Source organism: Leucopleurus acutus (genome assembly GCF_964270905.1).
Source record: "Leucopleurus acutus genome assembly, chromosome: Y".
NCBI classification, from domain to species: Eukaryota; Metazoa; Chordata; class Mammalia; order Artiodactyla; family Delphinidae; genus Leucopleurus; species Leucopleurus acutus.
The window spans coordinates 10,390,456-10,414,243 of NC_139164.1; positions in this window are offsets into that span (position 1 = coordinate 10,390,456).

A 23,788-nucleotide genomic window follows, 5' to 3' on the forward strand; every position below is an offset into this window, starting at 1 on the left:
CAAGAGTGTTCCCTTTTCTCCACACCCTCTCCAGCATTTATTGTTTCTAGATTTTTTGATGATGGCCATTCTGACTGGTGTGAGATGATATCTCATTGTACTTTTGATTTGCATTTCTCTAATGATTAATGATGTTGAGCATTCTTTCATGTGTTTGTTGGCAGTCTGTATAACTTCTTTGGAGAAATGTCTATTTAGGTCTTCTGACCATTTTTGGATTGGGTTGTTTGTTTTTTTGTTATTGAGCTCCATGAGCTGCTTGTAAATTCTGGAGATTAATCCTTGTCAGTTGCTTCATTTGAAAATATTTTTTTCAAATTCCATATATATGTGTTAGAAAACAGTATTTTTTTTCTCTTTCTGACTTACTTCACTCTATATGACAGGCTCTAGGTCCATCCACCTCACTAAAAATAACTCACTTTTGTTTCTTTTATTGGGTGAGTAATATTCCAGTGTATATATGTGCCACATCTTCTTTATCCATTTACCCGATGTTAGACATTTAGGTTGTTTCCATGTTCTGGCTGTTGTAAATAGAGCTGCAATGAACATTGTGGTACATGACACTTTTTCAATTATGGTTTTCTCAGGGTATATGCCCAGTAGTTGGATTGCTGGCTTGTATGATAGTTCTATTTTTAGTTTTTTAAGAAATTTCCATACTGTTCTCCATAGTGGCTGTATCAATTTACATTCCCACCAAGAGTTTATAAGGGCTCCCTCTTCTCCACACCCTCTCCAGCATTTATTTTTGTAGATCTTTAATGATTTCCATACTGACCCGTGTGAGGTGATATTGCATTATAGTTTTGATTTGCATTTCTCTAAAGATTAACGACATTGAGCATTTCTTCATGTGTTTGTTGGCCATCTGTGTATTTCTCTGGAGAAATGTCTGTTTAGGTTTTCTGCCCACTTTGGGATTCAGTTTTTTGTTTTTTGTTTTCTTGATACTGAGCTGCATAATCTGCTTGTAAACTTTGGAGATTAATCTTTGTCACTTGCTTCCTTTACAAGTATTTTCTCTGATTCTGAAGGTTGTCTTTTGGTCTTGTTTATGGTTTCCTTGCTGTGAAAATCCTTTTAAGTTCATTAGGTCCCATTTATTCATTTTTGGTTTTATTTCCATTTCTCTAGGAGGTGAGTCGAAAAGGATCTTGCTGTGATTTGTGTCATAGGGGTTTTTTCCTATGTTATCCTCTAAGAGTTTGATAGTGTCTGGCCTTACATTTAGGTCTTATCCCATTTTTAGTTTATTTTTCTGTATGGTGTTAGGGAGTGTTCTAATTTCCTTCTTCAAAATGTAGCTGTCCAGTTTTCCGAGCACCACTTATTGAAGAGGCTGTCTTTTCTCCATTGGATATTCTTGCCTCCTTTATCAAAGACAAGGTGACCATATGTGCATGGGTTTATGTCTGGGCTCTCTATCCTGTTCCATTGATCTATATTTCTGTTTTTGTGCCAGGACCATACAGTCTTGATTGCTGTAGCTTTGTAGTATAGTCTGAAGTTCAGGGACCTGATTCCTCCAGTTCCGTTTTTCTTTCTCAAGATTGCTTAGGCTATTCGGGGACTTTGTGTTTCCATACAAATTGTGAAAATTTTTGTTCTAGTTCTGTGAAAACTGCCAGTGGTAGTTTGATAGGGATTGAATTAGATCTCTACATTGCTTTGGGTAGTAGAGATATTTTCACAATGTTCATTCTTCCAATCCAAGAACACAGTATATGTCTCCTTCTCTTTGTATCATCTTTAATTTTTTTCATCAGTGTCTTATAATCTTCGGCATACTGGTCTTTTGTCTCCTTAGGTAGGTTTATTCCTAGGTGTTTTATTCTTTTTGTTGCAGTGGTAAATGGGAGTGTTTTCTTAATTTCACTTTCAGAGTTTTCATCATTAGTGTATAGGAATGCCAGAGATTTCTGTGCATTAATTTTGTACCCTGCTGCTTTACCAAAGTCATTGATTAGCTCTAGCAGTCTTCCAGTAGCATCTTTACAATTCTCTATTTACAGCATCATGTCATTTGCAAACAGTGACAGTTTTACTTCTCCTTTCCAATTTGGATTCCTTTTATTTTTTTCTTCTCTGATTGCTGTGGCTAAAACATCCAAAACTATGTTGAATAATAGTCGTGAGAGTGGGCAACGTTGTCTTGTTCCTGATCTTAGTGGAAATGCTTTCAGTTTTTCACCATTGAGGACGATGTTGGCTGTGGGTTTGTCATATATGGCCTTTATTATGTTGAGGAAATTGCCCTCTATGCCTACTTTCTGGAAGGTTGTTATCATAAATGAGTGTTGAATTTTGTCGAAAGCTTTCTCTGCATCTATTGTGGTGATCATATGGTTTTTATCCTTCAATTTATTAATATGTTGTATAATATTGATTGATTTACCTATATTGTAGAATCCTTGCATTCCTGGGAAAACCCCCACTTGATCATGGTTTATGATCGTTTCAATGTGCGTTGATTCTGTTTGCTAGTATTTTGTTGAGGATTTTTGCATCTATGTTCATCAGTGAAATCCGTCTGTAGATTCCTTTTTTTGTGACACCTTAGTCTGGTTTTGGCATCAGGGTGATGGTGGCCTTGTAGAATGAGTTTGGGAGTGTTCGTCCCTCTGCTATATTTTGTAAGATTTTGAGAAGGATAGGTGTCAGCTCTTCTCTAAATATCTGATAGAATTCACTTGTGAATCCATCTGTTCCTGAGTTTTTTTGTTGCAAGATTTTGAAACACAATGTCAATTTCAGTGCTTGTGATTGGTCTGTTTATATTTTCTATTTCTTCCTGGTTCAGTCTAAGAACATTGTGATTTTCTAAGAATTTGTCCCTTTCTTGCAGCATGTCCATTTTATTGGCATATAGTTGCTTGTACTAATCATTCATACTCCTTTGTATTTCTGCAGTGTCGGTTGTTACTTCTCCTTTTTCATTTCCAATTCTATTGATTTGAGAGTTCTCCCTTTTTTCTTAATGAGTCTGGCTAATGGCTTATCAATTTTGTTTATCTTCTCAAAGACCCAACTTTTAGTTTTTATTGATCTTTGCTATCATTTCCGTCATTTGTTTTTTATTTATATGTTATCTAATCTTTATGATTTCTTTCCTTCTGTTAATTTTGGCGTTTTTTGTTCTTTCTCCAATTGCTTTAGGTGAAAGATTAGGTTGTTTATTTGGGATGTTTCCTGTTTCTTAAGGTAGGATTGTATTGCTATAAAGTTCCCTCTTAGAGCAGCTTTTGCTGCATCCCATAGGTTTTGGGTCTCTTTGTCTCCATTGTTATTTCTTTCTAGGTATTTTTTGATTTCTCGTTGATTTCTTCAGTTATCACTCCATTATTAAGTAATGTATTGTTTATCCTCCCTGTGTTTATATTTTTTACAAATCTTTTCCTGTAATTGACATCTAGTCTCATTCAGTTGTGGTCAGAAAAGATACTTGATAAAATTTCAATTTTCTTAAATTTACCAAGGCTTGATTTGTGACCTAAGATATGATCTATCCTGGAGAATGTTCCATGAGCACTTGAGAAAAATATTTATTCTGTTGTTTTTGGATGGAATGTCTCATAAATATCAATTAAGTCCATCTTATTCAATGTATTTTATAAAGCTTGTGTTTCCTTATTTAATTTCATTTTGGATGATCTCTCCATTGGTGAAAGTGGGGTTTAAAGTCTCCTACTATAATTGTGTTACCTTCAATTTTCCCTTTTATGGCCGTTAGTATTCACCTTGTGTATTGAGATGCTCCTATGTTGGGTGCATAAACGTTTACAATTGTTATATAGTCTTCTTGGATCGATCCCTTGATCATTATGTAGTGTCATTCTTTGTCTCTTCTAATAGTCTTTATTTTAAGGTCTATTTAGTCTGATATGAGAATTGCTACTCCAGCTTTCTTTTGATTTCTATTGGCATGGAATATATTTTTCCATCCCTCACTTTCAGTCTGTATGTGTCCCTAGGTCTGAAGTGGGTCTCTTGTAGACAGCATATATATGGGTATCGCTTTTGTATCCATTCAGTCAATCTGTGTCTTTTGGGGGGAGCATTTAGTCCATTTACATTTAAGGTAATTATCAATGTAAGGCCAGCGGGTCCGGGGAAGGGCCCAGGGAGCCAGACGGAACCCCCGCCAAAGTGGCTGATGCAACCGACACCTGACATTGCCACAACACCCGAGAGATTACCAGCAACCAGTACTTACCAGCAGTAAGTACCAGTACTTACATAGCAAGCACTTCCCCTGCGTCCACCCCTATAAATTTTATTCACGCTCACACCTGGGCATGATTTCTCTGGCCCCTTTCTCTCGGACCAGTGAACCTGGCCTGGGAGCATTCCCAAATAAAGCTTGTTTAAGCTCTCCTCCATTTTTGGTGCCATTCCTTACATTTGGTGCCGAAACCCGGCAGGGGTACCCAGCCCCACAAATTACCGCAGGGCCACCCCTCCCGACCGGGGCCCTCTGCTCACCCACCCGATCTGGCAGAAATGGGGTAAGTTCCTCCTTCATTCCCCTAGAACCCTGGGGTCCCTGCCCACCAAACTCCCTGTCCTTAACCGCGACCATGTCAGGGACTCCTCCATCTTCCCTCCGGGCCTCGGGTGGTTGTGGAGAAGTCCTAACCGCCTGACTGCTCTCCGATCCACCGTGACCAAAGATTGAGACCAGAGAGTCTCTCTCTTTCTCTGTTCACCCGGGGACAAACTGGAGGTCATGGGGACTTCAGAATCCAAACCAGATCCGAAGGCACCCCTGGGGTGTCTCCTGGCCAACTTTACAAAACTCGGCTTTTCTCAAGATTCCGCCGCAGGCGGCTCATATTTTATTCCACCGAGGCCTGGCCACGGTACCCTCTAGATGATCAATCTAAATGACCTCCTGAAGGGACTTTCAATTTCAACATCCTCCGTGATTTAGATAACTACTGCCGCAGGACGGGTAAACGGTCCGAGGTCCCCTACCAGGTCTTCTGGTATTTACGCTCCCGCCCTTCCCTCTGCCTCGATTGTTCCACCTCCCAGATCCTCCTTGCCAAACAGACATCTCCTACATCTAACCCCTAATTTCCTTTGACGATGACCCCTCTCCACTAGCCGACCCACCCGAATCTCTCGTCTCTCCTCCCTCCAGAGCTCCTCTCCAACCCCTACCCTACCCTGGACCGGCCCCTCTCCCTCCCAAGCCTACTCCATCGCCCCCCACCGCTCCCCCACTCCCCCCGGCAACCTCCCCCTGTCTCTTCCTTCTCCTGCTTCCTCTCCCTCCATCTATCTCTCATCACCCCTCTCCCCACCAGTCAGCTCACACACCTGCTCTCACCACCACGACTCCCAGGACACAGACCTTCTCTGTCCCTTAAGAGAGGTGGCCAGAGCGGAAGGATTGGTTAGAGTTCATGTTCCCTTTTCCCTCCAAGATCCCTCTCAAATAGAAAAGCGATTAGGCTCCTTTACTGCCGACTCCTCCCGCTACATCAAAGAATTTCGCTACCTCTCTCAAGCTTACGATCTAACCTGGCACAACATCTTTGTCATCCTATCTTCTACTCTGACCCCCGACGAGAGGGAAAGAATTCAAACTGCTGCCCAAAACGACACAGAACAGGTCCACCTCACTGATAATTCTATGCCCGTCGGAGCCACTGCCGTTCCTGGCACCGATCCGGGCTGGAGTTATCAGGACGGCCAAGACGGTCGCCGCAAACGCGATCTAATGTCTTTTGGCTGGTATGCAGGCTACCTCCCACAAGATTGTCAACTTTGAAAAGCTAAAAGAGATAACCCAAGAGCCCAATGAAAATCCGGCCGTTTTCCTCAACCAACTTACAGAGGCCCTAACTCTCTACACCTGCTTGGACCCTGACACCCCCGCAGGCGCAACGGTCTTGGCCACCCACTTTACCACCCAATCAGCCCCTGATATCAGAAAAAAACTTAAGCAGGCAGAGGACGGCCCCCAGACTCCCATCCGAGACCTGGTAAAAATGGCCTTTAAAGGCTATAATGCCCGTGAAGATTTGGCAGAATCCAGCCAAGAGACTCGGATGCACCCAAAGGTGGCCCTCCAAACCCAAGCCCTCGGAGCCACCCTGCGGCCGGCCATCTCCCATGGACAGCATCCACGGGACCTGCCGAAGGAAACCGCACCAGGGGCCTGCTTCAAGTGCGGAAAAGAGGGGCACTGGGCTCGCCAATGTCCCAATCCCCGGCCTCCTTCCAAGCCCTGCCATGGCTGCGGGCTAACAGGCCATTGGAAAAGTGACTGCCCTATGGCCGGCCCTCCCTCAGCGCCTCCACGTGGAGGGCGGACCGACCCGACAGCTCCACCGCTCGAACTCCTGGGATTGGCTGACGATTGACAACACCAGGACTCGAAGACCCCCATCACCCTCGCCGAGCCCAGGGTAACGCTACAGGTAGCGGATGAGTCCATCTCATTCCTGGTGGACACGGGGGCTACCTATTCGGTCTTGCCTACATATTCCAGGACAGTTTTTCCTTCCCATATCTCGGTTATGGGCACCGACGGTAAGCCGTCCTTCCCGCTCCAGACTGGCCCCCTCTCATGTTACATCGAGAGGCTCCCTTTCCCTCATTCTTTCTTAGTCATACCATCCTGCCCGGTTCCTCTGCTAGGTCGTGATGTTGTCTTCCAATTAGGGGTCTCTCTCCAAATTGCCAGACTTGATCCTAAGGCCTCCTCCTCTCAACTCCTGCTCCCCCTCCTCAGTCTGGCAGTGGAGCCCTCTCCCTCCTCTCTTCCTCCTCCCATCTCCCCCAACTGGATAGACCCCCAGGTCTGGGATACATCAAACTCTACAATAGCGACACACCACACCCCTGTCCTAATCTGACTTAAAGACCCCCTCCAAGTTTCCATCCAGGCTCCAATTCCCCATTTCTGAAACTCAGCTAAGGGGCTTACGACCTATTATCACCAAACTCTTAGACCAGGGGCTCCTCATCCCCTCTGACTCTCCCTGCAACACCTCCATCCTGCCTGTCCGCAAGGCCTCAGGAGATTACCGCCTGGTCCAGGACCTCCGACTAATCAATGAGGCGATAATTCCCCTCCACCCAGTTTTGCCAAACCCATACACTTTGCTCTCCCATATCCCCCCACACACCACCCATTGTTGGTCCTAGATCTCAAGGACGCCTTCTGTTCTATCACCCTGCACCCTGATTCCTACTTCCTTTTTGCTTTCACCTGCACAGATCCGGATACCCAGGCTTCCCGCCAGCTCACCTGGACGGTTCTTCCCCAGGGCTTCCGCGACAGCCCCACCTCTTTGGCCAGGCTCTGGCGCGGGACCTCGCTTCCTGCCCTCTCACCCCCAGTATAGTCCTCCAATACGTGGATGACCTCCTCCTCTGTAGCCCATCTCTCAGCCTCTCAAAATAGCACACTGCTGACCTCCTCAATTATCTCGGCTCTCGTGGCTATCGGGTATCTCCAGCCAAGGCCCAACTGTCTACACCCTCAGTAACCTACCTGGGGATTCACCTTACCCCCACAACAAAGAGCCTGACAGCCGACCGCACCCAGGCCATCCGCAACCTCCAATCTCCAGTGACAGCTGACCAGATTCTCTCCTTTCTGGGCCTAATAGGATTTTTCTGACACTGGATCCCTAACTTTGCTATTCTTGCTAAGCCCCTATATTTAACTGCTAAAGAAACCCCCCTAAGGACCCCTTACCTCTCCCTCCACTGTTCGACAGGCCTTTCTCACCCTCAGAGACACCCTGATATCCTCCCCTCCCCTTTCTCTGCCTAACCCAGACCGTCTTTTCCACCTCTTTGTAGGTGAACGGATTGGAATAGCTACTGGACTTCTTGCCCAGCCTGTAGGGCCTTCCTATCGCCCCGTGGCCTACCTCTCCAAACAACTTGACCCAACCATGCGGGGATGGCAACCATGCCTCTGAGCTTTGGCAGCAGCAGCCGAGCTGTCCAAACAAACACTCAAACTGACCCTGGCCCACCCGCTGACTGTATTTTCCTCCCACCGACTGGCCAACCTCTTCGGCCATAAGTCTCTCTCTTGGGTCCCTCCCGCATCCAGGAATTCTACCTGCCGTTCATTGAAAACCCTGCTATCTCCCTCGACCTCTCCCCGCGCCTAGCGCCTAAACCTGGCCTCCCTCTTGCCTATCTTCGATTCCGGGACCTCCCCTTTCCACTCCTACCCCCTAGTCGTAGAGGCCCTCAGCCCGCCAAGTTTACTCCGGGTTTACTCCACTGTTAAACCCGGACTGCACCATCTTTGTAGATGGCAGCTCAATACTCGGTCCCAACGGACACAGCCAGGCAGCCTATGTGGTAGTAACCATCTCAACCATTATCGAGGCCAACTGCCTCCCAGAAGGAACAACCTCTCAAAGGGCTAAACCGATAGCACTCACATGTGCCCTTGACCTCTCTAAGGGCATAAGGGTCAATATCTATACAGATTCTAAATACGCCTTCCTGATTGCACACAGCCATTCAGCTCTTTGGAGGGGGCACGGACTTTTGACCACCAAGGGTTCCCCGGTGGTCAACGCCTTCCTCATCGCAAAACTTCTGGAGACCCTCCAACTGCCTGAGGAGGTGGCAATCATCCACTGCAGGGGCCACCAGTCTCCTTCTAACCCAATAGCACAAGGTAACTCAAAGGCCGACTCCGTGGCCCGTGAGCTCACTAAAGAGGCCCCTCCAGCTCCAATCTTGTTCCTCACCACCTCAATCTGACCTGCATATGACCCCCAACGAAGAGACAGCCCTACTATCCAAAGGGGACCACAGGCCGAAAAAGGATGGATTTTTATGGACAACTCCCTTCAGCCCAAGTGGCCAGCCTCCTATCAGACATTCACAAATCCCTACACATTGGCCTGTAGGCGATGTTCCATTTCCTAGATCCCCTCTTTTACATGCCTGGACTCAGAGATGCCATCTCAAAAACTCACGCAGCTTGCCAGACTTACGCATCCGTCTCTCCACAAGGAGGTCTATGGCCCCGAATCCCTACTCACCAGATGTGCGGACACCAACCTGGTGAGGACTGGCAGATTGACTTCACCCACATGCCCCCCTGTAAACACTTCTGATATTTGCTCTCGTTGACACCTTTTCAGGTTGGATCGAGGCCTTCCCAACGGCCCAAGAAATGGCAGATATGGTCACCACCATCCTTCTCCAACATATCATCCCCCGATTTGGCCTGCGGATCTGCATCCAGTCGGACAACGGACCCACCTTCGTCTCTCAGGTGGTTCAGCAGGTATCCGAGGCTCTTCAGATCACCTGGAGGCTCCACATCCCCTACCAACCCAAGTCATCCAGTAAGGTTGAGCGTGCCAACAGAATCTTGAAAGACCACCCCACCAAACTGTCCCTTGAGGTCTGTATCTCATGGCCCGATCTACTCCCTCTTGCCCTCACCCGAATCTGAGCCTCACCTCAGACCCCTACTGGTCTCAGTCCATTCGAACTGCTCTATGGCCGCTCTTTTCTCCTCCATAACCTAACAACCCCAAACCCACCCCTAGCTTCCTACCTCCCCTACCTGTCTCTGCTTCACCACCTTCTCCATGAACATGCTGACCACAACCTGCTGACGGCCACTGCCTCTGAAACTTCCTCTCTCCCTCTACAACCCAGCGATAGCGTCCTCCTCAAAGAATTACACCCCCAATCTCTCAAGCCATGGGGGACAGGCCCCCATACGGTGACCAATCCCACGGCAGCTAAACTCTTGGGACACCCCTTCTGGTACCATGTCTCCCGCCTTAAAATGGCCCCAACTCCAGAGGCTTGGACGGCCCTACTGCTGGGTCCCACGAGACTACGGCTTGTCCGTCACCCTGTCTCTCCTCCTGCTGCTCCTCCTGCCACCCAGGACTCACCAGATGTCCCTATGGCGCTTCCAGGTCCACGGGACATGGCAAGCTAAAGGTCAGACCCACGCCCGAGTCCTGGGCATGGGAGACTGCCAACGAGATGGGTGCCAGGCCTTCGTGACAGTCCAGATCCCCATCTCTAACATTGAAGGTGTTCCCCTGGGTTGGTCCACCCCCACTGTCTGCTTCACTTACGATCAGACAAGAGACTACTGTCAATGGTGGGGTGAGACCTATGGGGGGTGCCCCTATCACTCATGTAACATCCATGTGGCAAAACTAGATACCAGGAGCTCGCTCTGAAAATCCCACCTGCTCATCACAAATGGCACAGGTCAATTATTCATCAACATCAAAGATCCCTGGGACACCAGATGGGTAAAAGGGGTACAAGGAAAAATCTACCAGTGGGCAACTGATGCCTACTCCCGTGGGCTCTATCAGGGTCTTCTGCTCATATGTCAGAGTGATCCCTGAAAGTATCCAGCACTTGAGCAAACAGGCCACCATGGTCCAGGAGACGGAACAGGCCCTAGAATGCCAACTACCCCACCCTGAGCACAAGACGGACCCTTTTCCTTGGTTGGCCCTCATCCGCCAAGGGGTGCAAATGCTTAATCACACCGGAATAGGCAACATCTCTGACTGATTTCTATGTGCCACACTTGCCCGACCACCATTCACTGCTGTCCTACTCGATCAGCCCTTCACCTCTACCCTCCCTAGTTCCTCCCAGAACTTATCTTTTCCCCCATTAAGAGTCTCCATATTCCTTGATTTAGGAAAAAAGAACCTCACAATTTGCTATGGCAGCCACCCAAACTTAACTGATGATGCACTACCTTGCAATTCATCCCTCCCTGTAACTACGCCAATGGGGGCCCCACCAGGCTTGTCCTTTTGGTGTAATGGCTCCCTTACAAAAGAGGTCAACTCTTCCTCCCCCTTCCCACATATCCCCGTCACCCTTGTTCCACAACTCACATTATATGGCCACGCCGAATTTCTCTCACTTACCAAACAAATTTTTGGCCGACAAAAAAGGGCCATCTTTCTCCCTATGGTCGCAGGCATTTCCCTTGCCTCCTCTCTCATCGCTGCGGGCATCGGGGGAGGAGACCTAACACACAGTGTCTCAACATCCCACGACCTAGAAAAGAAACTCCAGCTAGCCATTGAGAACTCTGCCGCCTCCATCACCTCCCTCCAGTGTCAGATCACCTCAGTAGCCCGAGTTGCCCTCCAAAATCGACACGCCCTGGACCTTCTGACAGCTGACAAAGGAGGTACCTGCCTCTTCCTACAGGAAGAGTGCTGCTACTACATCAACGAGACAGGGGCGTTAAAGACAATATAGATGCTCTCTGACGCTTAAAAGAAGAACTCCAATGCAGGCAGTGACAATCCACCTCCCCCATCCCCGTTTAGTGGCAGTCCACCCTCTATACCTGGCTGACACCAATCCTAGGCCCCTTAATCCTTATCTGCATCCTATTCATGCTTGCGCCCTGTTTCCTCAGGTTTCTCCGCAGTCGCATACAAGAAGTCTTTCGGGTCGTGGTAAATCAGATGCTCCTCCACCCATATACCTTACTACCCACAGAACCCCCCGTGGCTGCCCTCCCCTCCCCTCTGGACCGCTAGCCACCCAACTCCCTTCCGGTGCCCCTGTACTGCAGGAAGTAGCCAGAGACAAAACGTTACCCCATTACACCAAAGAAGTCGGGATGTAAGGCCAGTAGGTCCAGGGAAGGGCCCAGGGAGCCAGACGGAACCCCCACCAAAGTGGCTGATGCAACCGACACCTGACATTGCCACACCACTCGGCCCCGGTCTTCCCACTTCCCAAGGGGCAGAACCAACGGCTCTGAGGCTGATGCAACCAACACTTGACATTGCTACAACACCCGAGAGATTACCAAAAAAGGGCTGCTTCACACAGCAAGCGCCTCCCCTGCGTCCACCCCTATAAATTTTGTTCGTGCCCGCACCCGGGCGCGACTTCTCTGGCCCCTTTCTCTCGGACCAGTGAACCTCGCCTGGGAACATTCTCAAATAAAGCTTTCTTAAGCTCTCCTCCGTTTTTGATGCCGTTCCTTACGATCAATATGTATGCTCCTATTCCCATTTTCTTAATTGTTTTGGGTTTGTTATTGTAGGTCTTTTCCTCCTCTTGTGTCTCTTGGCTAGAGAAGTTCCTTTAGCATTTGTTGTAAAGCTGGTTTGGTGGTGCTGAACTCTCTCAGGTTTCGCTTGTCTATAAAGGTTTTAATTTCTCCATCAAATCTGAATGAGATCCTTGCTGGGTAGAGCAATCTTGGTTGTAAGTTTTTCTCCTTCAGCACTTTAGATATGTCCTGCCACTCCCTTCTGGCTTGCAGAGTGTCTGCTGAAAAATCAGCTGTTTACCTTATGGGGATTTCCTTGTGTGTTTTTTTCCCCCTTGCTGCTTTTAGTATGTTTTCTCTGTATTTAATTTTTGACAGTTTGATTAATATGTGTCTTGGCGTGATTCTCCTTCGATTTATCCTGTATGGGACTCTCTGTGCTTCCTGGACTTGATTAACTACTTCATTTCCCACATTAGGGAAGTTTTCAACTATAATCTCTTCAAATATTTTCTGTCCCTTTCTTCTTCTCTTCTTCTTCTGGGACCCCTGTAATTCGAATGCTGGTGCATTTAATGTATTCCTGGAAGTGTCTGAGACTGTCCTCAGTCCTTTTCATTCTTTCTTCTTTATTCTGCTCTTCAGTAGTTATTTCCATTATTTTATCTTCCAGGTCACTTATCCGTTCTTCTGCCTCAGTAATTCTGCTATTGATCCCATCTAGAGTATTTTTAATTTCATTTATTGTGTTGTTCATCGTTGCTTGTTTCTTTAGTTCTTCTAGGTCCTTGTTAAATGTTTCTTGCATTTTCTCTATTCTATTTCCAAGATTTTGGATCACCTTTATTATCATTATTCTGAATTCTTTTTCAGGTAGACTGCCTATTTCCTCTTCATTTGTTAGGTCTGGTGGGTTTTTATCTTGCTCCTTCATCTACTGTGTGTTTTTCTGTCTTCTCATTTTGCTTATCTTACTGTATTTGGGGTCTCCTTTTTGCAGTCTGCAGGTTCGTAGTTCCCATTGTTTTTGGTGTCTGTCTCCAGTGACTAAAGTTCATTCAGTGTGTTGTGTAGGCTTCCTGGTGTAGGGGACTAATGTCTGTGTTCTGGTGGATGAGGCTGGATCTTGTCTTTCTGGTGGGCGGATCCATGTCTTGTGGTGTGGATTGGGGTGTCTGTGGCCGTATTATGATTTTAGGCAGCCTCTCAGCTAAAGGGTGGGGTTGTGTTCCTGTCTTGCTAGTTGTTTGGCATAGGGTGTCCATCACTCTATCTTGCTGGTCGCTGAGTGAGGCTGGGTTTGGTGTTGAGATGGAGATCTCTGGGAGATATTCGCCATTTTATATTACGTGGAGCTGAGAGGTGTCTTGTGGACCAGTGTTCTGAAGTTGGCTCTCCCACCTCAGAGACACATCACTGACTCCTGGCTGTAGCACCAAGAGCCTTTCATCCACATGGCTCAGAATAAAAAGGAGAAAAAGTAGAAAGAGAAAGAAAGAAAGAAAGAAAGAAAGAAAGAAAGAAAGAAAGAAAGAAAGAAAGAAAGAAAGAAGGCAGGAAGAGGATAAAATAAAATTGTGTAATATAAAATAAAGTTATTAAAATAAAAATTATTAAGAAAAAATTTTTTGTTAAAAAAATGAAAAAAATGGATGGACAGAACTCTATGACAAATGCTGAAAGCAAAGCTATACAGACAAAATCTCACACAGAAGCATACACATACACTGTCACAAAAAGAAGAAAAGGGGAACAAATAATAAATCTGTTCTCAAAGTTCACCTCCTCAATTTGGGATGATTCGCTGTCTATTCAGTTATTCCACTGATGCAGCGTACATCAAGTTCATTGTGGAGATTTAACCTGCTGCTCCTGAGGCTGCTGGGGGAAATTTACCTTTCTATTATTTGTTTGCACAGCTCTCTGGGTTCAGCTTTGGATTTGGCCCTGTCCCTGCGTGTAGGTCACCTGAGTGTGTCTGTTCTTTGCTCAGACAGGACGGGGTTAAAGAAGCAGCTGATTCGGGGGCTCTGGCTCACTCAGGCCAGGGGTAAGGAGGGGTACAGATGCAGAGTGAGCCTTCAGTGGCAGAGGCCAGCATGATGGTGCATCAGCCTGAGGTGTGCCGTGCATTCTCCCAGGGAAGTTGTCCTTGGATCATGGGACCCTGGCAGTGGTGGGCTGCACAGGCTCCTGAGAGGGGAGGTGTGGACAGTGACCTGGGCTTGCACACAGGGGTCTTGGTGGCAGCAGCAGCAGCAGCAGCTTTAGTGTCTCCCCCGATGCCCTCAGCATCTCTGGGGTCCGCGCTTTTAGGCGCGGCTCACACCCATCTCTGGAGCTCCTTTAAGCAGTGCCCTGAATCCCCTCTCCTCGCGCACCAGGAAACAAAGAGGGAAGACAAAGTCTCTTGCCTCTTTGGCAGGTCCAGACTTTTTCCCAGACTCCCTCCCAGCTAGTGGTGGTGCACTAACCCCTTCAGGCTGTGTTCACGCTGCCGTTCCTCTCCCTGCGCTCCGACTGATGCCCGAGCCTCAGCTCCCAGCCCTGCCCACCCTGGCGGTGAGCAGACAAGCCTCTTGGGCTGGTGAGAGCTGGTTGGCACCGATCCTCTGTGCGGGAATCTCTCTGCTTTGACCTCCGCACCCCTGTGGCTGCTCTCTCCTCCGTGGCTCTGGAGCTTCCCTCCTCCGCCACCCACCGTCTCCGCCCACGAGGGGGCTTCCTAGTGTGTGGAAACCTTTCCTCCTTCACAGCTCCCTCCCACTGGTGCAGGTCCTGTCCCTATTCCTCTGTCTCTGTTTTTTCTTTTTTCTTTTGCCCTACCCAGGTACGTGGGGACTTTCTTGCCTTTTGGGAGGTCTGAGGTCTTCTGCCAGCATTCAGTATGTGTTCTGTAGGAGCTGTTCCACATGTAGATGTATATCTGTTGTATCTATGGGGAGGAAGGTGATCTCCACGTCTTACTCTTCTGCCATCTTTTCAACGTCTTCTCTGAGTTCACTCAGTTTTGACAACTTTTTTCTTAACTCTAACTACAAGTGGAATTCTCTTTCTTTAGTAATTTCTTTGCAGTGTAGTTTGTTCTAATTAGCCATGGCAGTATGACAGCTGCCATGTGAAACACTTTACTCTCATTACATTACAAATCTTTTAGTTACATTACCCTGTCAAATATGAACTACTAGATTAGAAAGATCAATAGGTTAGAAATTACCCCTATCCAGAATAATATTATAACCTGAAAGACATTTAGGAATCACTCTTTTATTCTGTTCTTTGTATTAAAAATATGCCCTGAATACTGGAGATTTCATTAATTACCAAGATAAACATATCTTGAAGTTTGAAACAAAAAAAGCACACCCAATTCATTAAGAATATAATGTTGATCTAAAGTAGTCATATTTTAAAGATTGTTGAGGCAACTCCATTGTTCTCTTCCACAGAAATTGCATCATTTTAAAAACCCAGGAACAGTGCACAATGGCTCCAATTTCTCCACATCCTCAACAACACTTATTTACTGTTTTGTTTTGCTTTATAAGAGCCATCCTAGTGGTTGCTAGGTATTATTTCACTGCAGTTTTCACTTGCACTTATCTGATTATCAGGTGTTGAGCATCTTTCCTTAAGCTTGCTGGACATTGTATATCATCTTTGAATGGATATCTTTACAAGTTTTTTGCCCATCCTTTAATTGGGTAATTTGATTTTTTGTTTTTTACTTCTGAGTGTCTTTTGATTGGGAAGTTTAATCCATTTCCATTTCAAGTAATTTCTGAAAGGGAAGGACTACAATTGCCATTTTGTGGTTTCCTAGTTGTTTTGTAGCTTTTTTATCCCCCTTTTCCTCTTATTGCCTTCCTTTGTGTTCCATTGATTTTTTATAGTGAGATGATTTGATTAGTTTATTCACTTTTGTGTGTATTCTGTAAATATTTTCTTTGTGTTAATCACAATTACAAAACAATCTTAAAGTTACACTGATAACAATTTTAAACGGATAACATTTATTTTAAACTGATAGCAATTTCAATCACAGACAAAAACTCTAATCCTTTTCATTTCTACCACTAACCTCTTTTTATTATTGATGTCATATATTACATCTTTATATAACTATCAACATATTTATCATTTTCAAAATATTTCTATCATTTTACCATTGTATGCAGCAAAATTACAATATTTGTCCACGTGTTCACATTTACTGAAGAACCTTATATTGACATTTATACTGAGTTGCTATATACTATCCTTTTATTTCATCTTGAAGGACTCTCTTTGATATATTTTGTAGAGGAGCTCTAATGTAATGACACCATCAGATTTTGTTTATGTGGCTAAAGGCTTAATTTCCACTTCATTTTTTAATGGCATTTTTGCCCTAAATAATATTCTGTTTACAGATTTTTCTTTCAGTATGTTGAATAGACCATCCTACCCCCTCAGCATGGCAAAGTTTCTGCTAAGAAATTCACTGATAATTTTATGGAATCTCCTTTGTGATAGATCAATTATTTTCTTGCTGCTTTTAAGATTATCTCTTTAACTTCCAACACTTTGATTACACTGTGTTTTGTGGGAATCTCTTTGGGTATATCCTACTTATGGTGCATTAAGCCTCCTAAATTTGTGTCTCCATATCTTTCTTCAGATTTGGAATATTTTCAGCTATCATTTCTCCAAATAAGTTCTAATTTCCTTTCTCTCTTTCCTTCTGGGATTCCAATAGTGCATATATTTGTACACTTGATAATGTCCCATCTGCCCTTTTTAATTTTCTTCATTCCTTTTGTTTTGCAGCTCTGATTTAATTACTTTAAGTGATCTGTCTCAAGTTCAATGATTCATTTACCTGATCAAATCTGCTGTTGCTCCCTCTAGTGAATTTTTTAGTCCATTTATATTTTTTAGCTCCAGAATTTGTTTGGTTCTTTTTTAATCACTTTGTTGATATTCTCATTTCATTTGAGCACCATTTTCCTGATTTCATTTTGTTGTCTACTTGTGTACTCTACTAGCTCACTGACTATTTTAAGACAGCTGTTTTAAATTTTTTTGTGAGGTATTTTGGGGTCTGAGTTTCTTTAGGTTTGGTTTCCAGAGTTTCATTTTGTTACAGTTAATGGGCCATATTACCCTCTTTCTTTGTGTTCAGTGTAATCTTTTGCTGACTTTGAGCATTTGAAAACTCAACTCCTTCTCCTGACTTTGTGCAAATGAAAACTTTCACCAATGTCTTTTCTGATTTCTTGATCTTCTTCTGATGTCTGCCTGTGGAACTGTGGCTTTAAAAGGGGGTGGTGCTTGTCTCTATTTTCATTTGTCTTCACAACTATGATTCCCACGTGGCCAATTGGCCTCCCAATGCTCCAAGTCAGGTGAGACAGAAATCAATCCCTGGTTAACACCCAGTCAGAATGTTGGATGCAAGGTCTACTTTGTTGTTTCCATTCTGACGGAAAAGCCTTAGTATGAGTAGTTTTCTCCCAGTTGCACCATGCTATGCACCACCTAGGTGGTTTAGTCCACACAAAACAGGACTAATTTTCTACCTCTTTAGCTGGAATTTCTTCCTGATTTTACACTGGTTTGGGTACCATAGCTTCTCAAGTTGTCTCTAGAGCATTCATAAAGTTATTCTTTTTCATACATTGTTTTTAACTCACTGTCTCAGTGGGGGAACATGAACCCATATATTCCTACCCTTCCAGCTTGCTGATGTCACCTTTCAGCACATAATATTGAGAGAAGATTATTTCATTAAATCGCTTACTATGCCTATTTTAGAACCCAAACTTTAATTAGATAATATCCAGGAAATAACTAAATGATGAGGAAATGTCATTCAAAGGTACAGATTAGAAAATAAACTGCATACTAGAAATAGAATAGTTACTTCATACTTGGATCATAGTTATACCCCCTAAAATAAAATGGAAAGAAATAATTCATAAAATAGTTGTAACTAAAACAAACCAATAAAATATGTGAAAGGAGTAAATTTAATAAAATTAAAATATTACATAAAGTTTTAGAGTTCAAGGCTAATAACTGCTATGAAAATGTTTTAAGAGTAAGAGATTGGTTAGCATGTCTGTATCTACTGTATCATTCGCTTAATCTGGAGTGGTGGGAGGAACCCTGTTAAACAACCTTACTTCTTTCCTTTCTAGAAAGCTACCTTTTGAAAATGCAACTAAATTTGAGAAAAATATCAATAAAAGAATATTTAAAGCAACTCCAACTTTATCTAAACACTACAGTAATAGATAAAATTTTATTGATATTGACTAATTTTGTAAGTAACATTAAATAGTTACAGTAAGTAACAGAAAATAAACTAAATGTATTTGCTTACCAGGTATATTGACAGTTATCTGGTACAATGGATCAAGAATCTTTTTCAAGTGTTGATTTTGAATACTAAGCAAGATTTGGTAAATAAGGAAAAACACAACAGATATTTTTACCCTATTTTTCTCTGTTCATAGATGCTAATGCACAAGACAACAGTACTATACATTTCACTGACACATTCTCCCTCAGAATTTAGAATTTCAAAAGTTCTTATAACAAGAATAATCATCGAGATAATTAGATTCTAGTTCAGTTCAGTAGGTAGCAGTTATGTAGAAAACCTAGCTTACAATTTCCTATAAAAAGGTATATAAAAATTGTAAATTTTTAGACTCCAAGGTATCTATTTTGTGTAAGCTTCAATCAAAGTGTGCTATAGCTGTCATATGTGATTATATAGTTCAATAAGGACATGAAAATTCAATTTTATAAAACAGTGACTCTGGCTATTTATTTTCATTAAAAAAATTACTGAATAACGGTCATCATAAGAAATTTACAAGCTAAAACATTAAAAATTTTAACAAATATCTGGTATTTTGAGTCTACCTACAAATTAGTTTATAAAATGGATATTACATATGGTACAAATATATGGTGAATCTTCACAAAAAAATACCCTGAAAATGGTAATTGCAAGGATAAATTTGTGAGATATTTTTCCTTTTGTATAAATCTCACAGAATTGACTACTGAAGAAAATATACTAGCAATGTATTGTGTATACATAAAATAGAAAAAGTAAAATGCATGTCAATAATACAAACTGAGGGGAAAACTAAATATACAATTTTTTTTAACATCTTTATTGGGGTATAATTTCTTTACAATGGTGTGTTACTTTCTGCTTTATAAAAAAGTGAATCAGTTATACATATACATATGTTCCCATAACTCTTCCCTCTCGCGTCTCCCTCCCTCCCACCCTCCCTATCTCCCTCCTCCAGGTGGTCACAAAGCACCGAGCTGATATCCCTGTGCTATGCAGCTGATTCCCACTAGCTACCTTACGTTTGTTAGTGTATATATGTCTGTGCCTCTCTCTCACTTTGTCACAGCTCACTCTTCCCCTTCCCCATATCCTCAAGTCCGTTCTCCAGGAGGTCTGTGTCTTTATTGCTGCCTTACCCCTAGGTTCTTCATGACATTTTTTTTCTAAATTCCATATATACCTGCTAGCATACAGTATTTGTCTTTGTCTTTCTGACTTACTTCACTCTGTATGACAGAATCTAGGTCTATCCACCTCATTACAAATAGCTCAATTTCCTTTCTTTTTATGGCTGAGTAATATTCCATTGTATATATGTGCCACATCTTCTTTATCCATTCATCCGATGATGGGCTCTTAGGTTGTTTCCATCTTCAGGCTATTGTAAATAGAGCTGAAATGAACATTTTGGTACATGACTCTTTTTGAATTTTGGTTTTCTCAGGGTATAGGCCCAGTAGTGGGATTGCTGGGTCATATGGTAGTTCAATTTGTAGTTTTTAAGGAACCTCCATACTGTTCTCCATAGTGGCTGAACCAATTCACATTCCCACCAGCAATGCAAGAGTGTTCCCTTTTCCCCACACCCTCTCCAGCATTTATTGTTTCTAGATTTTTTCATGATGGCCATTCTGACTGGTGTGAGATGATATCTCATTGTAGTTTTGATTTGCATTTCTCTAATGATTAATGATGTTGCGCATTCTTGCGTGTTTGTTGGCAGTCTGTATATCTTCTTTGCAGAAATGTCTATTTAGGTCTTCTGACCATTTTTGGATTGGGTTGTTTTTTTGTTATTGAGCTGCATGAGCTGCTTGTAAATTTTGGAAATTAATCCTCTGTCAGTTGCTTCATTTGCAAAGATTTTCTCCCATTCTGAGGGTTGTCTTTTCATCTTGTTTATGGTTTCCTTTGCTGTGTAAAAGCTTTGAAGTTTCATTAGGTCCCATTTGTTTATTTTTGTTTTTATTTCCATTTCTCTAGGAGGTGGGTCAAAACGGATCTTGCTGTGATTTGTCATAGAGTGTTCTGCCTATGGTTTCCTCTAAGAGTTTGGTAGTTTCTGGCCTTACATTAGGTCTTTAATCCATTTTGAGTTTATTTTTGTGTATGGTGTTAGGGAGTGATCTAATTTCATACTTTTACATGTACCTGTGCAGTTTTCCCAGCACCACTTATTGAAGAGGCTGTCCTTTCTCCACTGTACATTCCTGCCTCCTTTATCAAAGATAAGGTGACCGTATGTGCGTGGGTTTATGTCTGGGCTTTCTATCCTGTTCCATTGATCTATCTTTCTGTTTTTGTGCCAGTACCACACTGTCTTGATTACTGTAGCTTTGTAGTATAGTCTGAAGTAAGGGAACCTGATTCCTCCACCTCCATTTTTCTTTCTGAAGATTGCTTTGGGTATTCGGGGTCTTTGGTGTTTCCATACAAAATGTGAAATTTTTGCTCTAGTTCTGTGAAAAATGCCACTGGTAGTTTAATAGGGATTGCACTGAATATGAAGATTGTTTGGGTAATAGTCATTTTCACAAAGTTGGTTCTTCCAATCCAAGAACATGGTATATCTCTCCATCTATTTGTATCATTTTTAATTTCTTTCATCAGTGTCCTATAGTTTTCTGCATACAGGTCTATTGTCCCCTTAGGTAGGTTTATCCTATATATTTTATTCGTTTTGTTGCAATGGTAAATGGGAGTGTTTTCTTGATTTCATTTTCAGATTTTTCACCATTAGTGTACAGGAATGCTAGAGATTTCTAATTAATTATGTATCCTGCTATTTTACCAAATTCATTGATTAGCTCTAGTAGTTATCTCATAGCATCTTTAGGATTCTCTATGTATTGTATCATGTCATCTGCAAAGAGTGAGAGGTTAATTTCTTAATTTCCAATTTGCATTCCTTTTATTTCTTTTTCTTCTCTGATTGCTGTGATAAAAACTTCCAAATCTATATTGAATAAGAGTGGTGAGAGTGGGCAACATTGTCTTGTTCCTGATCTTAGTGGAAATACTTTCATTTTTTCACCATTGATGTTGGCTGTGAGTTTGTCATATATGGCCTGTATTATGTTGAGGAAAGTTCCCTCTATGCCTAGTTTCTGGAGGGTTTTTATCATAAATCGGTGTTGAATTTTGTCAAAAGCTTTCTCTGCATTTATTAAGATGACGTTATGGTTTTTCTCCTTCTATTTGTTAATATGGTGTATCACATTGATTGATTTGCATATATTAAAGAATGCTTGCATTCCTGGAATAAATCCCACTTGATCATGGTGTATGATCCTTTTAATGTGCTGTTGCATTCTGTTTGCTAGTACTTTTTTGAACATTTTTGCATCTATGTTTATCAGTGATATCTTTCTTGGTGACATCCTTGTCTGGTTTTCATATCAGGGTGATGGTGACCTCATAGAATGAGAATGAGAGTGTTCCTCCCTCTGCTATATTTTGGAAGAGTTTGAGAAGGATAGGTCTTAGCTCTTCTCTAAATATTTGAAAGAATTAGTCTGTGAAGCCATCTGGTCCTGGGCTTTTGTTTGTTGGAAGATTTTAAATAACAGTTTCAATTTCAGTGCTTGTGATTCGTCTGTTCATATTTTCTATTTCTTCCTGATTCAGTCTTGGCAGGTTGTGCATTTCTAAGAATTTGTCCATTTCTTCCAGGTTGTCCATTGTATTGGACATAGAGTTGCTTGTAGTAATCTCTCATGATCTTTTGTATTTCTGCAGTGTCAGTTGTTACTTCCCCTTTTTCATTTCTATTGATTTGAGTCTTCTCCCTTTCTTCTGGATGACTCTGGCTACTGGTTTATCAATTTTGTTTATCTTCTCAAAGAACCAGCTTTTAGCTTTATTGATCTTTGCTATTGTTTCCTTCATTTCTTTTTCATTTATTTTTGATCTGATCGTTATGATTTCTTTCCTTCTGCTAACTTTGGGGGTTTTCTTATTCTTCTTTCTATAATTGCTTTAGGTGCAAGGTTAGGTTGTTTATTTGAGATATTTCCTGCTTCTTAAAGTGGGCTTATATTGCTATAAATTTCCCTCTTAGAACTTCTTTTGCTGCATCCCATGGGTTTTGGGTCATTGTATCTCCATTGTCATTTGTTTCTAGGTATTTTTTGATTTCCTCTTTGATTTCTTCAGTGATCACTTCGTTATTGAGTAGTGTATTCTTTAGCCTCTCTGGGTTTGTATTTTTTACAGATCTTTTCCTGTAATTGATATCTAGTCTCATAGTGTTGTGGTCGGAAAAGATACTTGATACAATTTCAATTCTCTTAAGTTTACTGAAGCTTGATTTGTAACCCAAGATATGATCTATCCTGGAGAATGTTCCATGAGCACTTGAGAAAAATGTGTATTCTGTTGTTTTTGGATGGAATGTCCTATAAATATCAATTAAGTCCCTCTTGTTTAATGTATCATTTAAAGCTTGTGTTTCCTTATTTATTTTCATTTTGGATGATCTGTCCATTGGTGAAAGTGGGGTGTTAAAGTCCCCTACTATGAATGTGTTACTGACAATTTCCCCTTTCTGGCTGTTGGTATTCACCTTATGTATTGAGGTGCTCTTATGTTGGGTGCATAAATATTTACAATTGTTATATTTTCTTCTTGGACCAATCCCTTGATCATTATGTAGTGTCCTTCTTTGTCTCTTCTAATAGTCTTTATTTTAAAGTCTATTTTGTCTGATATGACAATTGCTACTCCAGCTTTCTTTTGGTTTCCATTTGCATGGAATATCTTTTTCCATCCCCTCACTTTCAGTCTGCATGTGTCTCGATGTCTGAAGTGTGTCTCCTGTAAACAGCTTATATATGGGTCTTGTTTTTATATCCATTCAGCCACTCTGTGTCTTTTGGTGGGAGCATTTAATCCACTTACATTTAAGGTTATTATCGATATGTATGTTTTATTCCAATTCTCTAATTGTTTTGGGTTTGTTATTGTAGGTCTTTTCTTTCTCTTGTGTTTCTTGACTTGAGAAGATCCTTTAACATTTGTTGTGAAGCTGGTTTGGTGGCGCTGAACTCTCTCAGCTTTTGCTTTCTGTAAAGTTTTTAATTTCTCCATCAAATATGAATGAGATCCTTGCTAGTAGAGTAATCTTGGTTGTACTTTTTTCTCCTTCATCACTTTAAATATGTCCTGCCAGTCCCTTCTGGCTTGCAGAGATTCTGCTGAAAGATCACCTGTTAACTTTATGGGGATTTCCTTGTGTGTTATTTGTTGTTATTCCCTTGCTGCTTTTAATATGTTTTCTTTGTATTTAATTTTTGACAGTTTGATTAATATGTGTCTTGGAATATTTCTCCTTGGATTTATCCTATATGGGACTCTCTGTGCTTCCTGGACTTGAATAATTATTTCCTTTCCCATAGTAGGGAAGTTTTCAACTATAA